Consider the following 21,965-nt stretch of genomic DNA (forward strand, 5'->3'; position numbering starts at 1 on the left):
AATAAAATATAAAAGGAAAAAAGAAAAAGAATTAGCACAAAGGAAAAAAAATACTGAAATTAATATCCATTGGCTAATTATAATTATTTCATGTATAAATAATATTCTTGCTGTTTACAGTTATTTTAATATGTTTTGATAACTTTATCATTGTTATGATTGTCCTTTATAATCAGCTGGTCCAAATATTAGACAGGCTAAGAAATTGAATCTTTAGAAGGCTTAAGTTTTATTGAATATAATGAATATGCTTCCAGAATTTTTCTCTTATTTCAAATTTTACTATTTATGCATTGCAGTTTTGAGTGTTGTATTTTTCCTTCTGTTAGACAATTAGTTGTGGGGAAAAAAAGAAACCAATCCTTTAATTATGATTTCCCCCCCATCTTAGATACAAGAAAAAAAGGCTATAAATAAATAATATTATACAATTTTGACCAATTGAGTTAGATTGTGATTCCTCAGGGCCCTAAACCTGATACCACTGAGTCAATTTCTACTCATGGCAACCCTATGGAGCAGAATAGAACTGCCTCATAGGGTTTCCAAGGCAGTAATCTTTACGGAAGCAGACTGCCACATCTTTTCTCCCACAGAGCGGCTGGTGGGTTGTAACCACTGACCTATTTGTTGGTTAGCAGCCAAGTTCTTAACCACTACACCACCAGGGCTCCTTCATCAGGCCCCTAGGAGACAGCATTTTGAGAAAACATTATAAAATGCTTGCTGAATAAACTAGAAGTAGTGATATTTAACTGGATTTCCCATTTTCATTCATACATCTCTCCATAGTCTACTTTGTATACAGTGATTTGAGTTTTGAAATATTTGGAAGAGACTAAGCCTAACTTGCTGTGGGTATACCTGTATGTTGTCATTGTTAAAAAAAAAAAAAAAGTCACATTAACGTTTGACTGTTTTATTTTTCCCTGAAAATAAACTTACCTTCCATTAGTCACTAACAATGAAAAAGAAACTTGACTACATCAGTAAAACAGACACTTAGGTATCACTTCTTTTAAATGGATACTGATTTCTTCATCACAGAAAAATAAGCACTTCCAAAACCAAGTTGCAATCTTGATATGTTCTGTGTTTCAAAAGACCACGCTACTGTTAGGTTAGACTGCTGATGAGTTCTCGAAACCTTCAAGTGTGCAGCTCAGCGAGTGCTCAGTTGGACTATTTGCTCTGGGGCTTTTTGCCTACCTGCAATAGTGGTCTACTGAAATAATCAGTCTGTGAACATTGTTCTTTCTTTCCTTCCTGTCCAGTATTGACATTCATAATGGCATCGTTGACTGACTCTAAGATAAGGTGGGTGCTTCATTGGCAGATAAATGTATTTGGAGATATGGTCCCTACAGAGAAACAGACCAGTTCCCTTTTAGGTAAAAAGTTTTTGTTTTTCAAAATTGTAAAACACTTACAGTTCAAAGTCAAATCCAGTTTGCCTCTTACCCTTACTTTATTCTCTCTACTTCACCAAACAGTAATCTCCTAGAGAGCATGGGGCTTGCCTCACTGTGAATCCCCAGCTCCCAGGCATGATAATTAGAACATAGTAGGAGCCCTGCGAAACCCTGGTGGTGTGGTGGTTAAGAGCTATGGCTGCTAACCAAAAGGTCAGCAGTTCAGATCCACCAGGTGCTCCTTGGAAACTCCATGGGGCAGTTCTACTCTGTCCTATAGGGTCACTATAAGTCAGAATTGACTCGATGGCAATGGGTTTGGTTTTTGGTTTTAGGAAAACTGGTGGTGCAGTGGTTAAAGCAATGGACTGCTGACTGAAAGCTTGGCAATTTGAAACCACCAGCGGCTTCAAAGGAGAAAGATGTGGCAGTCTGCTTCCACAGAGATTTATAGCCTTAGAAACCCTATGGGGTCACTATGAGTTGGAATCAACTCAATGGCAATGGGTTTTTGGCTTAGGGGCTCAAAAAAGGTTTTGAATTAATTGGTAAATGAGTTTTATGAATTAATAAATTTATATATGCCTCTTTTTACACACAATGTAATCAATTCAGTCTGCCTCATTTTCTAATTTCAGTAAGTTTGGCTGTTTTGCATAAATTTTTTACTTACACAAAATTGTTTTACATACATTACTAAAACCCAAAGATTAAATTTGAGGATAATACACAGGGATATTAGGCTTTAAGAGAAATGTCAGTCTACTGTTATATCTGTGGGCTTTTCCCCGCCTTAATTTATCGAATCAACATTTTTTGAACACTCGCTATGTGCCAGTTATTGGGTTAATGGTTAGAGAAAAAAAAAGAAAAAGAGACATGTCTTCCCTTAGTAATCTTTCATTTTGGAGGTGGAAACGCAAGTAAACTGATGGTTACAAGTCAGTATGTGATCTGATATGGGGGCGTTGAGGAGAAGCACCTGAATAAAACTAAAATAGAAATACATTACATATTTATTCCCAAATTGAAGAAAAAACAGGCGCCAAGTACAAAATACATTTCTGCAAGATTCCTATATATCAGTTGACAACTAAGAAATCATAACTTCTGCCAATTAATGAGTTATATCCAGTAGTACAGAGAGACCCCTATATCTTCCTTTAGTTTAACTATTGTCGTTGTTGTTAGGTGCCATGAATTTCAACTCATAGTGACCCCATGTGATGGAGCAGAAGTGCCCCCATAGGGTTTTCTAGCCTGTAATCTTTCCAGGACCAGATACCCAGGTCTTTCTCCTGTGAAGACCTTTCAGTTAAACATTGTACCACCAGGGCTCCCTTAATTAGCCTGAAAAATGAAAATGTTAAAGATGAAACATTTTTTGGAAGGAAGGAGGGAGTGTTAATAATGCTACTTTTTATTTTGAAGTTATTCTGTTTTTTTTTTATAATTTATATTTGTGTTTAACTAGAAACTCTTTTCTAACCTTATTTTATCATTTATATAGCCACATGCCAGAAACAACTACCTTTATTCTGAAAACTTTTGAAAATAAGGAGAGTTCTTCTAGTGATGAAGAATTCAAATTTTATATCTCTTGTTCTGTAGGAAGAAATGTTCAGTATGGGAATCATAATAGAGGGTACAATTTAGCATGTCTTTATTGTAATATTGACTTTTTGTTATATCTGTAGAAATGATTATGATCCTTTCACTAATGGACTATTTGGCATGGGTTGTTTGCAGGAAGTAAGGCAATGATAATAATAATATCTTACCTCTTAGTGCTTTGCAGTTATCAAAGCCCATTCTTATTCATTTTTTATGTTAACAATGACTTGCGAGATAAGTTGGGTGCCTTTGAATCCCTGTTTTTGGGTAAGGGTATTAAGATCCCCTGCCTGAGGTCATACAGATAGTAAATGATGAGGTAGAATTTGAACTCAGGTTTTGTCTTTAGGCCCACAGCTCTTTTTGGTGAGCTACACTGATATAGAGAGAGATAAGAAGAGATAATTTTCCAAAAAGTAAGTGTAGTGATTTTATTTCTTAAGCAGGGCTATGTTACATTGGTCCTCAGGTTTTCAGGTTTAGAAAATTAATTTTTTTCAATCTAATAACACTGATGAAGGTGTGATACACACTAACCAGACTCACAAGGGACTAATATACAAAACTAAAATGCCAGGCTATTACAGTGAGAAATATGACTGTCAAGAGAACACAAATACCTGAATCTGCTGGTCAATGCTTTTGCTCCCTTTAGAAAAATGTATTTGGAAATATAAATTATAAATGTTCAAGTTGCATGAGGATATAGAATCAAAGGTAGGGAAGTCAGATTAGAGCTCGCAATTATCATAGTCATTAAAAATGGTAGCCTGATACATCTGCTTTTGTAAAGAATGTATTGCCATGGGAACTAGAACACTTGGGTCCCTTGGCCATTGCTGAGACACTAAATCCTATACCCCTGTGCTAGCAAACTTTTCCTGAGTTCATTTTTGATCACCTCTCACCTGTGTTTTACTCATATTCCTTTTTTCCCTTCCTAGAAATAAGATTATTGGGATTATTGGGTAGAGACTGTATTTAACTCACTTTTGATTTGATTATATTAGTACCTTTTATTGGTTAATTAATACCTAGACAGTACTTCCAATATAGAAGTCATTAAATATATGTTTGCTAAATGATAACTCACAAATGTGTGTCTCTAATTTGTGTTGGATGGTAGCATATGGAATGACAAATATAATAACTTTTTTTTTTCTTCCCAAGTAACTGGCGGTAACCAACAATATCAGAAAAGAATAAAAAGATATGCCTTCCAGTTTTTACAGATTTTTTTCCCCTATTGTCTGATGATTATAAAAGTAGCAATGTCACAGTTATACTGCAAAATGCACTAGCAAAAAAAAAAAAAAACAAGAAACGAGGGGTTCACTTCACAGGCACCAATTTAAAAAAATGCTGTTCTTTAGAGCTACATTTTAACTTTACTACTGAGAAAACATTTTCTGCTATTGGTCATTTTGGGACTTTGGTCAGATAACAATTCTAATGATGGTATTGATTTTAGGAGGAGGGTTTTAAAAAAAATTTTATAAGCATCTGTATAAAAAGTTAAGAAAAAAAATGAACAGTGTCATTAAAAAAATTAAATTGACCAGCTTAATGTCATTTTCAGTAGTTGAGAATTTCAAGTCCCTAAACCCTTCCATTTTTTCCTCCTTCTCCCACATTTGTCTGTCTCCCACCTCTCCTTTTGGAACACATCAAATAAAAATAAACTCTTTGAAAAATGTTCTCAGGCTTAGAAAAACTTGAATTAGATAATTACTGATATGCTTACATAATATCCTAATATCTATCAATTTGCTAGGATTTGTTTTCCTTCTAAAATAAGAGGAGGGTAATTATACTTTGAACAATCAATACTTCAACCTTGGGTTTTCAAGTTTTTAGGACCGTTGCTTATGAAGATGCTCTAGAGCCTAGATAGGGACTGTGTAGCATAATAAGCCTGCAATAAATACATTGTAGGTAGATGGATAAAAAGCAGATAATGTGTAGATAAAATATCTTGCTTTTCTTGCTTAAACTATAGTCAATAAACAATATGCAAGTAAATGTTACTAAAAGCAGATCGAGTCGTTAAATGATTGCCTTTGGTTAGGGTGAATATTTCATATATATTGTCATGCTCTTAGGGGCTAAAAAACAACTCACTAGTAACTGTTGCTATTTTTTTTCTTTAAGTTGCTTTACCATGTAAAAATATCTTAGAAGATCTATTTTTGTACCTTCTTTTAGTTTTGGAGATAACAGACTCATATATTAAGGAAAATTAAATTATAATTGAATATTATAAAAATTCAGAAGATGTTATTCAAATGTCACCAGACTTCAAAACTCATATAACAGTAAAATTATATATTATGTAAATTTAAATATATATGTGCATATATATAATATTAAGGATCTTTTAAATGGTTTGAATGCATGATTGTCATGGAAGTTCAAATCAACCCTTATTAGATTTTATCATCTATACACTCGCTCATTAATTCTCCAAGCCAGCCTTTTAATAAATATTTGTTGTGGGCTTACGGCATTAGCTACTTGTGCTTTCATTTCTGATCTCTTCATTGGAGATTTAAAAAAACTGAGAAAGTAAAAATAACTACTTTGCATCTACAGAGTATAATTGGGCAGTTACCTTAGTACATTTGTCTGTTGTGTGTGTGTATTTTGAGTCAGACTTTTTTTTTTCTTAATTTACAATGTGTTTTTCAAAGTGGATGTTTGCTAATACTTACATCTTTCTTTGCTTTCTGAATTTTTCTCACAGTATTTTTCTTTCTTCTTATTGATTCCCCCATATAAGTTTTGCCTAAGAGACAGCCAAAGGCCTAAAACATTTTTAATGAGAGGCCCAGCAGCATGAAACTTTGCAGTTCAGGCCATTTAACAAAAGCGATTTTAGGAATTCTCATATCTTGCCATGTTTTAAATACCTGTGGACGCTCATTATAACTTGATAATTTCTTTAATAGAAAAACATAAATTGTTTGTATATATGGTTATGTATGGAAATTTTTATGGAAAATCTCATTTCTCCTGGTTAAAGAGATCTTCATTCTTTAACTTATTTGTTTTTCATAATTTAAGAAACATTGATTGAACACCTCTTTTTGGCAGGCACTGTTGTAGACACTGAGAAGTCAACAATAAATAAGAGCAAATCTCTGCTCACCAAGCCCTCAGTCATCAAAGGAGTAATTAGCTAAGGAGGATGCTGCTGAGTAGATTCACAGGAAAACTACATGCAATGGTCTATAGTGGCACGAAGGAAGGAGTGCTGGGTTCTGTCTGTCCAACAGGAATGATCTGAATGTTGCATGGTCTTTTGTGATGTTTGTAAAAAAATCAACTGGAGTATAATGGAGGAGCACATTGGTAAGATTTAAAGCCCACTACCTTTCAGATTAATTCTTTGCAATGCCAAAACTTAAATACGAAGCATGTCTTCTTCAATATACCCCATTATATGTATTATAAGGACTAAAGAGTCTGAGGAAGAGAAACATTTTAATACTTGTCTTAAGTTAGAAAAAAATTAGTAAAGATAGGAAGTTGACATGGTTACAGTAAAGCCCAGTTTTTCCTTTTCTTTTATAGCAAATTATAAGCTAATTTCATTTGTATGAAGAATTTAAATTCTTTTCTCCCACTATCTGACTTTATAGTCCCTTGTTGTAAGACTTGGCCTTTCTTTTAATTCTAATTGAAGGTTCCATATCCAGAAAACATCGTTGAGTTATACTAAATGCATCTCTTTTTTTCCTTGGAAAATGTTTATTTTCCAATTCTTCAAACCTAATCAACTCTTTGAATTTCACATGTCAACTTTCAGGAAGTAGGTAATGGTAACTATTTTGAATAGTTAAATAAATGCTATCCTTAAAATAAGGAGCCCTGGTGACACAGTGGTTAAAGCACTTGGCTGCTAACCAAAAGGTTGTCAGTTCGACCCCACCAGCCACTCTGCAGGAGAAGGATGCAGCAGATTGCTTCCTTAAAGATTGACAGCTTTAAAAACCCTATGGGGCAGTTCTGCTCTGTCCTGTAGGGTCACTAGGAGTTGAGATCGACTCAACTGCAGTGAGTTTGGTTTGATTTTTGGTTTAGGCTTAAAATATTAATTTGTTAGTAAGAAACTGATTAAAAAACCAAAACAAAACCCGTTGCCATGGAGTCAATTCCAACACATAGTGACCCTGTAGGACAGAGTAGGACTGCCCCATAGAGTTTCCAAGGAGCACCTCGTGGATTCAAACTGCTGACCTTTTGGTTAGCAACTGTAGCACTTAAACTCTACACTACCCAGGTTTCTGAAATTGACAAAGGAAGAGAAAATTTGCTTTGCATCAGGTTTAGTAGATGATTTCGTAACCATGTACAGGACACTTCCCTTTCCTGTGCCTCAGATTATTCATATTTAAATTTAAAACTAGGTTAGATTATCTTTAAGATTCATTCACATTCTGAACTTCTATGATACTATTCTGTGAACATGAAAGGCTTTTAAAAGGTATGTGACAATTGGCTGTGTGTAAACCCACTTCTCTGCTTTTAGCCTTTGCATTCTTTAATTGATCACTAGTTTGTATTCAATATTCTAGTCATATGTCATTAACAAATTAGGATCAGTGAGTTTTAGCCATTATGGGGCTTTTAAAGGCTACCAGATTAATTACCTGCCATTATTCCTATTTTATTTTATGTTTACACCTGTGCTGTAATAAATGAAGTAGAGAGTTACTTTAGTCATCAAATTAAGGCAAACTAACCACTAAAAAGGTAAATTGCCTAGATTAGGTCCCTTGATTGAATAAATGAAGCAAAAAAAAAAAAGAGTTGTCAGTAACTACTAATATTGATATATGAACAATTCATCCATTATAATTTTTTTTACAAAATTGGGAGATACAGATTTTTTATAACGTTGATATTTTAGCTGCCTGAACAAATTCAGCATCATATAAAGTTATCCCATTTTTGATGTCATAGAAATTTTTAGATGGAAAAGGGCATAGAGATCAATCGGTTTTTGAACTCTTCCAGTGGTGAAATCGCTTGTTCAAATGAAGTTTTACCTTGATGCCCAGTAAGTCAGACACAGAAAGAGAAGATCTCTTCTGGTTAGCATAGGGAGGAGGGAAGGAAGGAAAGTTTGAGGAAGGGGAGATCTGGAAAGATCTGGATGGCACCCAGTCAGCTTGGCCTTCCTGCCCACAGCATTTGATCCTGAAGGGTATCTAAAGAGCTCCCATTCCTCTTAGAAATGAGGTAATGGAAGGCACTCAGAGGTGAAGTGACTCATGTAAAGTAGTTCACTCTGGAGGGATGAGAATCTCACTCTTGAGAATTCTGAGAAGCATTCTTTCTAATGCAAAACCTCCACAATCATCTCAGTCTATAGGCCTACTACAATTAGGTCTTCTTCCCTTAGCCTTGACTGATCCCAAGGTAGATGGGAACTCCACAGTAAGGCATGATAGTGCTTAGACTACATGGTCAGTATTAGCTGCATAAGGGATGGGCAGGGAAGAAAGAAATGTTCTGGAGGAAGGAGGATGAGGTAGGAGCAATTCAAAACAAGACTCACACTGATGGCAGACATGGCCCATGTACCACCATTCATACATGAATGCTCACAGCCAACACTCCTGTCAACTCCTTACGTAGATGCTATTATTATCCTTACTTTTTATATGAGGCAAAAAGAGGTTCAGTGACTTCGCCAGTTCACACTCACTCAGACTTGGAGTAGCTGGAATTCAAATCCCTTTATTCTGTCTCCGAAGCCCAGTATTAATCACTAAGCTCTATTTCCTCTCAGATGTTTATTACAATAGCGCCACTCATCGTAGTATCTTTTCTGAAAGATGTTTCCTCCAACTGGATGTGTGCACTGATTTTTTTGTTGTGGTTTGTTTGTTTTTTCCAATAGGAATATTTTACTTATATGACATGGAAATTTAAAGGCAGTTACGTGTTGTGGATAGGGACTGGAATCAGAAAACTCGTTTTCTAGGCTTAGTTTTGCTGTGCAATTCAGACAAATCACGTTACTCTCTGAAGTATTAGTTTCCCACAAAAGGTGGCATTTGGGCTAAATTTTCACTGTTGTTTCCAAACTAATTGTTTGTGTTCTATGAAATCCCATAGAGCTTTCTTATAGGGCCATCATTATAAAGAGCAGAAATTATTTTCATTCCCGAAGCCAACTCTTCAGACATGGATTGGACTGGACAATGGGTTGGAGAGGAATGCTGGTGAGGAGTGAGCTTCTTGGATCAGGTGGACACTTGAAACTATGTTGGCATCTCCTGCCTGGAGGGTAGATGAGAGGATACAGGGGGTTAGAAGCTGGCAAAATGGACACAAAAAGAGAGTAGAGGGAGAGAAGGCCATCTCATTAAAAAAAAAAAAATTTTTAGGCGGAGAGTAATTGGGAGTATGTAGCAAGGTGTACATAAGTTTTTATGTGAGAGACTGACTTGATTTGTAAACTTTCACTTAAAGCACAATCAAAATTATAAATAAATAAATAAATTATTTTTATTATTGTACAGAATACATGTACTAGAGTGCATTCCATGTGTATTCATATATTTAATGGGCAATATCTTTTAGAGTGACTTCCTTAGATTCTATTATTTTTAGATTTGTAAATATGATACTTTGAGATTATCAAAATGGCTAGGTTTTTTTTATCATTATGATAGGAATAGCTACAGGTTAAAAAAAAGAATTTGGCATTATTTTGTATCCTTGTCATGTTCAAGTTTTTGCATTTTAACACAGAGCACATTAATGCAGACCTCAAACAAGTCATGTACTATTTCCATCCCTTATGAAACTAGGCTCAGTAGGCCTTGCGATAAATTTATTTTCAAGAAACCAGGAGTAACTGAAATAGCACAATTGTTTTTTCTTCTGAATCTTAAAATATGCTCTTGGCAGATTCTGAGGGAATCTTGGTTTTCTAATCTTTTTCTTCTACTGTTCGCAGAATTTGTGGCTTGTGCTATGTGGGGATCCATAGTGGTAAATTAAAACCAGGTCAGGATAGTTTCCTTTAAAAAATAATTTCAAATGTGGTACCCCAAAACATCAGATTTGTGGAAGCTAGTTATAGCATGACTGTGATTCAGGAAGGATCATTTTTAGTACAGCAATTCCTCCTTTATAATTTTCTTCTCGAGAGGAGAGAATGAAATCTCAGTCTCCGGAGTGTCGCATATTGGTGTAGTGATTTCTGTATACTCCTAAATTACCAGCTTGTCGTGACACTGTCATTTCTCATTGTGAAAAGAATTCTGATTTGTATTTATTTTTAATTACAGTTTTTGTTCCACTGAGCACTTCATTGATAGTATTATATGTGAAGTTGATTTTTGTACATGATTAGCAAAACATGGTAGTTCTTAGCCAGAACGTGTCTCTTTATGCTTGTACGTCTTCTGTGAGCATCACTCCATGTATTGGGGAACTCTAATTTATAATATGGCATAACAACACTTCATTCAGTATTGTTTGAGAGCCAATGGATTTTGATTGCCTGATTTGTTGTGTTAACTTCTCTTTTATCATTCCCTTGTTATTTGGCACTTGTATTGTCCTAAGTGTAGGCGTTTGTGAGGAAAAGCACTCATTTATGCATTATCCTTAACATTGACTCATCTTATATTGAAGTATAAGCATCTTGTTTTCCAAACTGGGAGGCAGAGTGATAGAAAACTTGCTTCAGGTTATAACTGAACTATAGATCTCTATTTGGGTGCTGCCCCTCTGCTAAATTAACAGCCCATTCCCATTACTGTCCAGTCGATCCCAACTCATAGCAACCCTATAGGACAGTGTAGAACTGCCCCATAGGGTATCCAGGGAGTGGCTGGTGGATTCAAACTGCTGACCTTTTGGTTAGCAGCCGTAGCTCTTAAAAGCATATTAGCAGCAAAGTATTGTGCATACACATAGACCCAAGAGTTAGGAGGAGACCTTAGGACCCTTAGCGACTTCATTTCTATAATAAGAGGTGACTTCCAGCTCTATAATTACATAATTTTGTAATAAGCCTTAAACAAATAAGCTCAAAAAAATGACTTCAGTATAATAAATTTCCTTATACAAACGTAATATGATGTACTTGAACAGATACTGACAAGATTTGCACAGATATTTTTCATGATTATCTCCTGGCTTTTATCATGTTTATTCACACCCTTTACATGTGTATCAATTCATGCCATTTATATAGACAGGGTGCTAATTTCATTAGGAACAGAAGTAGTCTATAAAAGGATTCTTAGGACCTGTACAAATCAATGGAATATATGGAGATTATTTTCTTTTTACTTGTATGTCAGGAACAATTTAGATACCTTTGCAAGGGAAATAATTACTCTCTTGACAAAATGTGTGCACACACACCTGTATGTACTGAGATACTTTAGTTCTTTCAGTAAATCCTGAATGTGACTGATTAAAACCATGTTATAGATAAAGTTTTCCATTTTGCTCCAATTTTTATTCCTATCAACAGATGTTTTGGTTGTCTGATATAGTTAAGCCTCAATTCTACCTTAAAACTTTCACATGGGTTAAGGGGAAGTCTCCTCAAATATGCTTTCTTTATTCCCTTGATACTTTTGGTGTGTAAAACCTCATTCTTATTGTCCCATCCAGCTTATTGGAGAAACTAATGCAATGGGATGATTTGTAAATGATGCCATCCTTTTCATCTTCAAAGGAATTTCCAGCTACATTGGAGATAGTCTTCCTGACATACTCCTCTGATTGGATGACAGGAGAAAGATGTGTATTGTGCCTCATGGTAGATGGTTTAGAAATGTGTGTCTCATGTAGACATGCTTTCAATTACCTTATATTTCAGATGAAAGCGTTTGGGCTAATTATCCAGATAACTCAAGCCATTTTTAAATCATTTTCTTCTTCATTGGGAGACAATACAATACCCCAAATCTTTGAAGTCTCCATTCTTTGAGTCACCTGGAAACTGTTCATCTTCCTAGTATAGTTAAAAGAAAAGAAATAAACAAACTGATTACAGTTTGAGTTGATTCTGTGGACAGATGCATGTATGCTGCCTTATATTTTCTGATCTCACAAGCAATGCTCTCCCCAGGGCCTTATACATGGAAGGATATGACAGGCACATATACCAAAAATAAATAGTTTTTTTTTTTTTTTTATATTGGTTGCTGCAAGTAAATGCTTTCATACCAGTCTCAGGAGAGATGGTTTTTGAAGCGGAGATATGCCTAAAAGTATGGCAGCAAAAAGATCTGTCATCATGTTTGTACTCCTTGATTGAATAACTCCGATTGGCACAACAGAAAGTCATTGGTTTATAATGAAGATAAGGAAGCATCTGGACAAAAGTCAAATAATGTCCTACAGATAGAGAATGAAGACCTATTTTAGTTGCAATACTATTACAGGAAATGCAAAACTACATTTCAGAGAGGAATGTTTCTCTGACAGTATCTCAGAGTAGATGGTCTCTGGGTAGTTCAGTTTCTCTTCTGCACGTAATAAAATATTGGTTCTCATTGCTGTTGAACAAAACAGCATGAATATCATTGTTTTATATTTTTACTAGGAATTGGCAATTAAACATGTTTTGAAAGGATTTGAAATAAAATCTACTCCTATGGTCAAAGATTTCTTCAGATGCAATAAACAAGAGAATAAATCACAGCACCAAATCTTCAGAAGTGCCATTGGGTCAGCCCACGCCACCCGTGAGTTTGGTGATGGATGACGCTTTTCCGTTAGTGAAGCTAAGGGAGTTGATAATACAGATGTTGTCTGTATTATTAGTTTCTTATAATGAGCTTGGAGTTGTGTGTCTGTTTGCAGTTGAAAAGTGTGCTAGATTTCTCTGATGCTCTATGATCTCCCCCTCTATACTTTTGACAATCTGCTTAAAAATGGCATTGCTGTCTTTGTGTCCAAGGGCTATAAGAAAGATTTAAAAATAGAACAACAACTGCTCCATTGAAAGCTTAAAAAATGCATCCTGAATTATGGTTGAGAGTTTCAAAAGCAATCTTTTAAACGATGCGTGGAGGCAGTTTTTATGTCTACGTGTGTTTGGGCATCTTTCTATGAGTAGAAACTCATTAGTGTACAGGTCAGTCATAGGCTCTTTCCCTAATGCTGGTGTTGGGAAATAATTAATGTGAGATCACCTCCTTGTGGCACCCTGAAGAAGCCTCAGGGGGTGAGCAGAGTTAATGTGTGACGCAGCCTAAACCAGTGAAGCTCTATGATTTCATATGTGGACATAAAAGAACAGCACTAAATGCAGGTTAAAGCTGTGCGTTTCCTTCTTCCTGTCACCTAACATACAGCCACTTAAGTTACAGGACCTTCACGATAACCCTTTGTTGTTGTTGTTGTGTGCCATCAAGCCGACTCCAACTTTTAATGACCCTATATAGGACAGAGTAGAACTGCCCCCTAGGGTGTTCTACACTGTAAATATTTACAGGAGCACATCGCCAGGTCTTTTCTCCTGTAGAGCAGTTGGTAGGTTCGAACCACCCACATTTTGGTTAGCAGACAAGTGCTTAACCATTGTGCAACCAGAGCTCCTTCAATAGCCCTTCACTTGGGGTTAATTATGAGGAGTACTTCATATAGATAACCCTGAGAGATCCGGTTGACTGAAATCCCCTTGAATTTGTTTTAAATCATGATTTGACGCAGGGGAACATGATTTAATTCTCATTATAACTGCTTACAATGGTCTTTATGGTGAATTCTGCCTCAACAAGTTCCAGTGATATTGGACCACTGTACCATTTAAGGTTTAGACTACATGTGGGGTAATGAACATTGGGGGAATGAGATCCCCAAAAACAGTGGCATAGGGAAAGAAATATATATTGCCTTATAAATGTCGAATAGCAAAATCAAAGTTCAGGGGGAAGTAAAAAGACTGAGTGGTCTGGGTTTTCTAGGTTTGGGTCTTTTATTTGAAAAGGAGAGTAGTATAATTTGTGATGCCTACCAAATTTTAATTTTGTGTTAATGGGCAATATAGGCCCTGGCTGACATCCATCTCAGTGAGGAGCTTGCACAATATACCCACTTCTGCATCAGTTTTGGAGATTGCGCATGGCTGGAGAAGCCGATGTCCAAGGGAGTTCTAAGTTTTGCATGTTTCTTTGAAAACAAGGTTGTAAATCCACATCCCTTTATGCTTAGAAGCCTGATATTCATCTCTTATATAGATTAGGTGAAATCACCTGTTTGGGAGAATTTCTTAGTATATAAACTTTCTACAGATAATTTAGGACTATGTTTCAGGCTATCAGTTTAGGCTAAGAAAAGTAAATGGTTTTTACATTATGTTATAGCAGGTTTGCAGGGTAGCATTTGATACATTTTATAGATAAAACGAACAATTTTTAATTACTGGATTTGGGTTATGAGAAGAAATTTTTCCCTTCACACAGTTGCATGATTTAAAATCTGGAATCTTTTAAATTTAATCCAAGACATTTGCCAAACTCTACTGACCCTGTGTGCCTGAACAAAATTATTTTTTGTGTTAAAGTTACTTGATTTACCATTAACTTCTGTTGCAGAAATATTTCATGTTGTCCAATCAAGCATTCTTCAACATTAATTTCATATTATGGGGAAACTTTTTTGAAGCATAAAAACTACTGATATTTTATACTTACATTTTTCATATATTTATATTATATTCATATTTTATATATTTTATTCTAGTAACAGCCATTTGGTAAATTTAGACTAAACCACTATGGTCTTGGAGTTCAAAATCCAAATTACAAATAAAATAAAATTTCCTTTCTGACTTGTGTTACTTATAATTCATGACCCTGGTTAGTAAGGTATAATGTCATATCTTTATGATCATTCCTGGTATAATTTAGGTTTTATTGGAAGGTATGACTTTGTTTCAGTAAATAAAAACTATACTTAAAGTATGCGAAGAATCATTGATGTCTGTCAGGAGAATGAAAAATAAGGAGTTGGAAAATCTGGGAGGAATTTTCTTTAATAACTGATTCCTATCAATTTTGTGGAGAAATATAGATTAGAAAAATAACTCCATCCTCTCCAACGTAAGCTTAATGGCAATACCTTTGTAGAGATAGAATCTTTGCTGTATTTACTTAAGCTTGGGTATTTTACTAGAGTCTTGATCCTAAAAATTCAAGGGCCTTTGCATTTCCATTAGATGCTTGTTTCGTGTCTTAGAACAACAACAACAAACCAGAAAAACAGCAATAGCAGTAGCAGTCATATGTGTTACATTGCAAAAATTTAATTCTGGTTTCGTATATGACTTTATTTGAGTCTCATAGTAATTGTCAGAAAGTGCAGTTCTGCCCACTTCAGAGGTGATAAAGTGAGGCCCAGAGAGATTTAATGAGTTGGTCAAAGTGAAAAGGCTGTTAAGTGATAGTTCTTGGGCCTGATTCCAGGCCTCTGACTCCATTATCAATCATATTTCTAATAGGCTATACTACATAAAGCTTTGCATTATACATAATATATACTTGATTGCCGCCTTACCAGTTGTCAACAAAATACCTTCAGGTCTCAACCTACATCTAATCATGTCACTAGCTTACACAATTCCAAGTTTTCTTCTTTTCATAATGAAATTAAATATATACCTCTTTTGAAAACTTAAGAAAAAAAATTAATGACAGCACACATCTGGCAATGAACATGTTAAATCATATTAAAATTATATAAATACAATAATCAATCTAGACATTTGCACTGAATTTTTGGTTTTTGATTCTCCTACTCAGTGATACCTTATTCATGGACCAATTAAAGTACCCCCTTAAGTTACTCTCCCCATTGTGTTTTCTTTATAGCCATCAGGACTACCTGAAATTATCCATTTGCTTTTTATTTGTTGTTGGCTTGCCTCCCACCACTATCACTAGAATGTTAGCTTCGTAAAAGTGGTTTCCTATCTTGTTCACAGCTATATCTCCAATACCTACTCACGACAGTGCCTGGCCTTGTAACTCAATGAATATCTATTGAATGAATAGCAAATGTTTTTAATTGTAAATCCCCATAACATTTAAGAGAAAAAAAAAAAGCTTTGCTTTACAAGACACTCATTTGGTTTTGCTGATGAATGCTGAGTTCCTGATAACACTTTATGAGTAGACTATTGAATGATGAAATACACTTGGCAAACAAAGAAATGAATGCATTTTGATGTTGGTTTTGATTTATTTTTTTTTTTAGCAGGACACTACAAAACTATAACAAACCCACCTGAAAATACTAGCATGTTTGAAAAGGTTTTATTAAATACAAGGAATCCCTGGGTGGTACAAATAGTTAATGTGCTCAGCTGGTAACTGAAAGGTTGGAGGTTCAAATCCAGTCACTCTTTGGAGGAAAGACCTGATGGTCTACTTCTGAAAAATCAGTCATTAAAAATCTTATGGTTCACCTTTCTATTCTGATACACATGGGGTTGCCATGAGTCAGAATTGACTCAAAGACAACTGGTTAAAACCCGTTGCCGTCAAGTCAATTCCAACTCATAGTGACCTTATAGGACAAAGTAGAACTGCCGCATAGAGCTTCAAGGCTGTAAATCTTTAGAGAAGCTGACTGCCACATCTTTCTCCTGAGGAGCAGCTGGTGGGCTTGAACGGCTGACCTTTCAGTTAGCAGCAAGTGTTTAACCACTGCACCACCAGGGCTCCTTGGCAACTGGTTAGCTTGTATTAAATACAGATTGCTTAAAAACAATCATAAAAGTACATCAAATCCAATCTCTACCATCATAATTATATGTTGAATAAATGTGTTGTGAAGGAACTAATTTAGGAGATAGTATGCCTTATCCAAACATCTTTTTTTACTTAAGGTATGCTTGTCCAGTTGATCTGTATAGATTTTTATCTATAGTAGTTGTATAGTGTATTGAGGGTGTACAGTATAAAGGTTATTTTGTTAAATTTGTGGCGATTATACTTGGAGAACATAGAAAACCATGTAAATTTTGTCATAACCTTTTTTTCTTTTGATTTTGTTTATTATAGTAAAAACATATCTAACAAAACATTTGACATTTTAACAATCTTTACGTATATAGAGCAGTGACTTTAATTATGTTCATCATGCTGTACAACCATCACCCTTATTTGTTTCCAGATTGCACCATCACCTTTCATAGATGCTCATTGTCCGCTAAGCATTGAGTCTTCCTTTCTCTCTCCCTCCTGCCCCTGGTAACTACTAATAAACTTTGGTCTCAATACCTCTGCCTATTCTAGGTATTTCATGTTAAGTGGGATCCTACAATATCTGTCTCTTTGTGACTGACTTAGCATAGTGTTTTCCAGGTTCACCCATGTCATAGTATGAATCAGGACTTCATTTCTCTTTATGGCTGATATTCCATTGTACGTATGTGCCAAATTTTGTTTATTCATTTATCTGTTGATAGACAGGTTGTTTCCACTTTTTGGCTACTGTTAATAGTGCTACAGCAAACACCGGTATACGATGATCTGTTTGTGTTCTGCTCTCCAGTGTATATACCTAGGACTGGAATTTCTGGTTCATAATATATTCTTAATGTCTGGAAGGGCCACAGACTTTGAAAAATAATGTAAATTCCATAAAAAAAAAATGCTATAGCAACAACAAAATCAGTAATAATAAAAGTTAAGATAATAGAGTAACTGCTGAGAAAGGTCCTCTAGAAAATGTGCCAGGACTGGTTTGGTGTGGCTAGAGAGGTGAACTTCCTTGCTGCTAGCTAATTGTGATGAGAGAGAAAGTAGTCATTGTGTCAACAGTCTGTGAGGTCTGAGAACTAGATTGTCTCATCAGGAAAATGATACTCAGAAGAAAATGTGTTTTCCTAAATATTTTAGGGCCTGAGTACAGTTTTGTTTTAAAGAAATTCATATGCACTCTGTTAAGGGAAAAAAGTTGACATAAACTAAAACAAATGTGGGCAAATATTGTCGGTACTAAATTTCAGCAGAAGAATCCAGAGCCCATGCAACATATACAAAATGAATAAAATTTACCTAAAAATTTAAGCTCTGTATACTAGTGTGTATCATATTATTGGCAGGATTGGAAGTACATAGCATAACTCAGAGCTTTGCACTGGATAATAGAGTAGCTTTGCAGTGGACAGCTGAGTGTTGCAAATAAATCTTTGGGAGTTCATTATTATCCAACAAAATTATTGCTTCACTAGATCTGAAATAAGAAATCTATGGCCTTGACATTTAATCAGAGCATGCAACACATTTATTGAGTGTTATATTTGAGATTATTACTTCAGGAGCTCCCAATGAAAGCATGTGGACCTTAAAAATTTCGTTTAGACAAAGGAAAATACAAAGTGCATGTTATACATACTCAGATTCTCTTTATTCATTGCTTCTTGTTCAGCTGCCTTTTCTGAATATGCTTACTTTGAGTTTTTAATGAACAGGAATGGCTTTAATGGAAGTATACAAAGGACGAAGAAAAAAAAAATTTTTTTTTGATACAAAGGACCTAGGAGGTTGAAGCCGCCTATATTCCTGTAACCGATCAGTTGAATGTAAACTATTTATAAAAAATATTGAAGGGAAGTTTCTACGTGCTGTAGGGCTGATACTGTACAATAAGGCAATTTTACTTGTCTACATAACTCAAATTATTAGACTTTTAATAAAAAACTCTCTTTCATATTCTGAAGAGAGAGAGGGATGGAGGGAGGGAAAGAGGGAAGGGATCCTGAATCTCTACCGCCTTTCTTTTTCACGTTCTAGTGAGAAAAATTCTAAGTATTGTCTATTCGTGAGAATCTGCAAATCGCATCACAGCTTAACTGTCTGTTCTCTGATTTAATAGAAACTTTGATTGTTTTCTAGGATTTACATCCAGAGTAGTTGTTTTTGCATTTTAATATAGAAAGGAGTAGATTGAATAAATTCCTAACATATTAGAAATGTTATTAAGCCTTTCTGTGTGGTACTGTTGAATGAATGTTTTCCTTTTCTGTTCTGAACAAAACACAAATTTCTCCAATTATTTTTAAATGTGATTGTTCTGTATTGTTGCCCAAGGAAAAGTTAAAAAAAGAATCTAACTGTATGTTCATTCCATTTCTTTAGTATGATTAAATGGAGCAGCAGACGACTAATACAGTGTGGAGTCGGGAGCTTTTCCCTCCTCGGAGATCTGTGAGGGAAATCTTCATCTGCTTCCCAGATACATAATATTTTCACACACTGTTGTTTTGTTATTTGTATGTAAATCCCTAGTATCTTTTAACAGCCAGGCCTCACAGGCCTTTGGCTTCTTTGAGTCCCTGCCTCAAAATAGTGAGCCCTTTACTCAAGCTGAGTGGTGGGAAGCTCCAGAGAAGGTTTTCACGTGGCAGTGGTGGTAGTAGAGGAGGACTTAACTGTTTGTTTTAAGTGAACCACCATTTTTTTTTTTTTTAGAGAGAGAGCTCTCTCAAAATCAGTATGCTTTCAGAAAGCAGAGGCTTCTATTGTTTCAAAAACTGATAATGGAAATCTTTCAAAAGAGTTGATTTTCCGAAGAATATCTGGAGAGTGAAAAGTTAACTGATTTGTCATTGAATAAGGAGAATAATGACTTGAATCATATTGTGTCATTTTTCAGGACCCTAATTGTTTCATGAAGGAGCCCTGGTGGTATAGTGGTTAAGCGCTGGGCTGCTAACCAAAAGGGCAGTGGTTGGAACCCACCAGCCACTCCAGGGGAAAAAGATGTGATAGTCTGCTTGCATAAAGACTACAGCCTAGGAAACCCTGTGGGGCAGTTCCGTTCTCTCCTATAGGATCCCTATGTATTGGAATTAACTTAAGAGCAACATGAATTATCCCACATATTTTTCCTCCTTTCTCTTATATTTCAATCAAGAAGTAAGTAGGTAAGGGATGCATATTTTTCATCCTATTTTATCAGCATGGAGGGGTGAATTTGCTTGCTTCAGTGTGCAATGTTATGTGCCCTAGCTCCTTGTGAACAGACTCTGTTATCTGTTACTGTGAGATTAAGAACATGCTTCCAGAAAAATTGTTGCTATTAGCTGCCATCAAGCCGGCCTCCAACTCATGGCAACCCTATGCACAATGGAACAAAATGTTCCACAGTCCTCTGTCATCCCCATGATCGATTAAAGATGGAACTGTTGTGATCCATAGGGATTTCATTGGCATATTTTTGGAAGTAGACTGTCAGGCCTTTCTTCCTAGTTCATCTCAGTCTGGAAGCATTCATAGCAACATGCACACCTCCACTGACATGAGGTGCATTGGCTAGAAATAAAACCCTGGGTCTCCCACATGGAAGGGCAGAATTCTACTACTGAACCGTTATTGCCAAGAATATTAATGGTCTCCTGTTTACACCTTGCTGTTGTTTTTGGTCCAGAAAAATAAGCTTGCCATGCTGGTGTTTTAAGAGTTGAGTTCTCAGTGTGTTCCCGGGAGTATCTTGCATGAATTTGATACATAGATCAGGCAAGTTAAATTGGCTAAAAGAGCTGTCGGTGATAAAAGTGAGAATGCTATAAAAGACTATGGTCCTATCACATTAATTTGACTTGGGCAATCTGTATCCATCTCTTTTATATTTTTATGGATTTTTTTTCTTTTCCATTTGCATAAATTGGTAGTGTACATAATATAAATGCAAATGACAGAAAGCAAGCCCATTTTTAAAACTATGAAAAATAGGCCTACTGTCAGGGGATTTGTTCTCCTAGGGTGGGAGGAACAATAAAAATATACGCTGTATTTGTGGCTCAGAAGGTACTTTGAGATTTTTTTCCTCCTAGCAAGTTACATAGCATGTGGCAGTTGCCACAGCAACCCATTTTTGTGATTTGCAGAAAAAGGGAGCAAACCAGATGTAAATTGTCAGTCAATAAGTTTTTGTTGTCATGGAAGATAGTGACATATGCAGTCTCATTTGGTCAATTTATATACTTTTGTGGTGTTTTGTTCTCATCTGCTCCTTTCAACATTGCTGTCTGAATTAGTATTCCCGTCTTCTGGCTGCATAATTTCCAAGTTTTTGAATATCCTACAGGATTTTAACTGGAATAACAAGATGTCAGACTCAGAGAAGGTGCTGTTGCAAAATGAAAGTTATTTGACATCTGTTTTGTAGTTTTTCAGCATAGTGACACAGATTCTTTGGTTTAGCTCATGGAGAAGAATCAAATTAATTTTTAAAGGGCACTTTAAAAGATTTTGTGATTGTCTTTTTTTTTTTTTTGCAAATGTGGTTTTGTAAATTTACCTCGGTAAGAGTACATGTTTGTCTCAGTGAGACCCTTCCTGTGGAAATAGATACTCCTCTGCACTAGAAGCTTCTGGAAAAGTCTATGGCCACACCCCTGCTGTCTGTATTCTGGCAAGTGGGACCACATGCCAGACCCCGCATACTTCTCTTCTCCTAGCTATCGTATCTGCAGCTCCTCTTCTTTTTATTTTCATCCTTTCTTGTGTATAAGACCATCCCCCGCCTCCCTGCTTTTCTTTTCTTCCTCAGTACTTCAGAAGTCATGACTCCCTCATTTGAAGAGATTTTGTCCCTGCAACCAGTGGAATGAGAGCGTGGTTATTTGTGTGCACATTTTTAATTTGATAAGCAGTGCAGCTTACTGAGAGTACATTAGTGTCTCTTCCCCTGCACCCCCTCAACAAGATGCCCACATTTTTCATCCCTACTAACAACTTTCCCTTTCCCCACATTTTATAATCTCTTTCTTAGCATTTGTTCCCAAAAGTCAAAAACTGAAAAGATGAGTTAAGGGGATTAATGATGAGACTTTTGTGTTACTTAGCATGATTTAACTTTATTGTTGGCAATCATATTGAGTAATTTAATGGTAATACGGAAACCCTGGTTAAATGCTATGGCTGCTAACCTAAAGGTTGG

General features: G+C 35.7%; 1 protein-coding gene across 1 annotated transcript in view; it reads right to left on the minus strand.

The window, feature by feature from the left end:
• The window catches only part of LRRN3 (leucine rich repeat neuronal 3), a 40,363-nt gene that overhangs the window by 3,022 nt on the left and 15,376 nt on the right, over nucleotides 1–21,965 (minus strand). The window lies entirely within an intron of this gene.

Source organism: Elephas maximus, chromosome 8 (assembly GCF_024166365.1).
Source record: "Elephas maximus indicus isolate mEleMax1 chromosome 8, mEleMax1 primary haplotype, whole genome shotgun sequence".
Classification (NCBI taxonomy): domain Eukaryota; kingdom Metazoa; phylum Chordata; class Mammalia; order Proboscidea; family Elephantidae; genus Elephas; species Elephas maximus.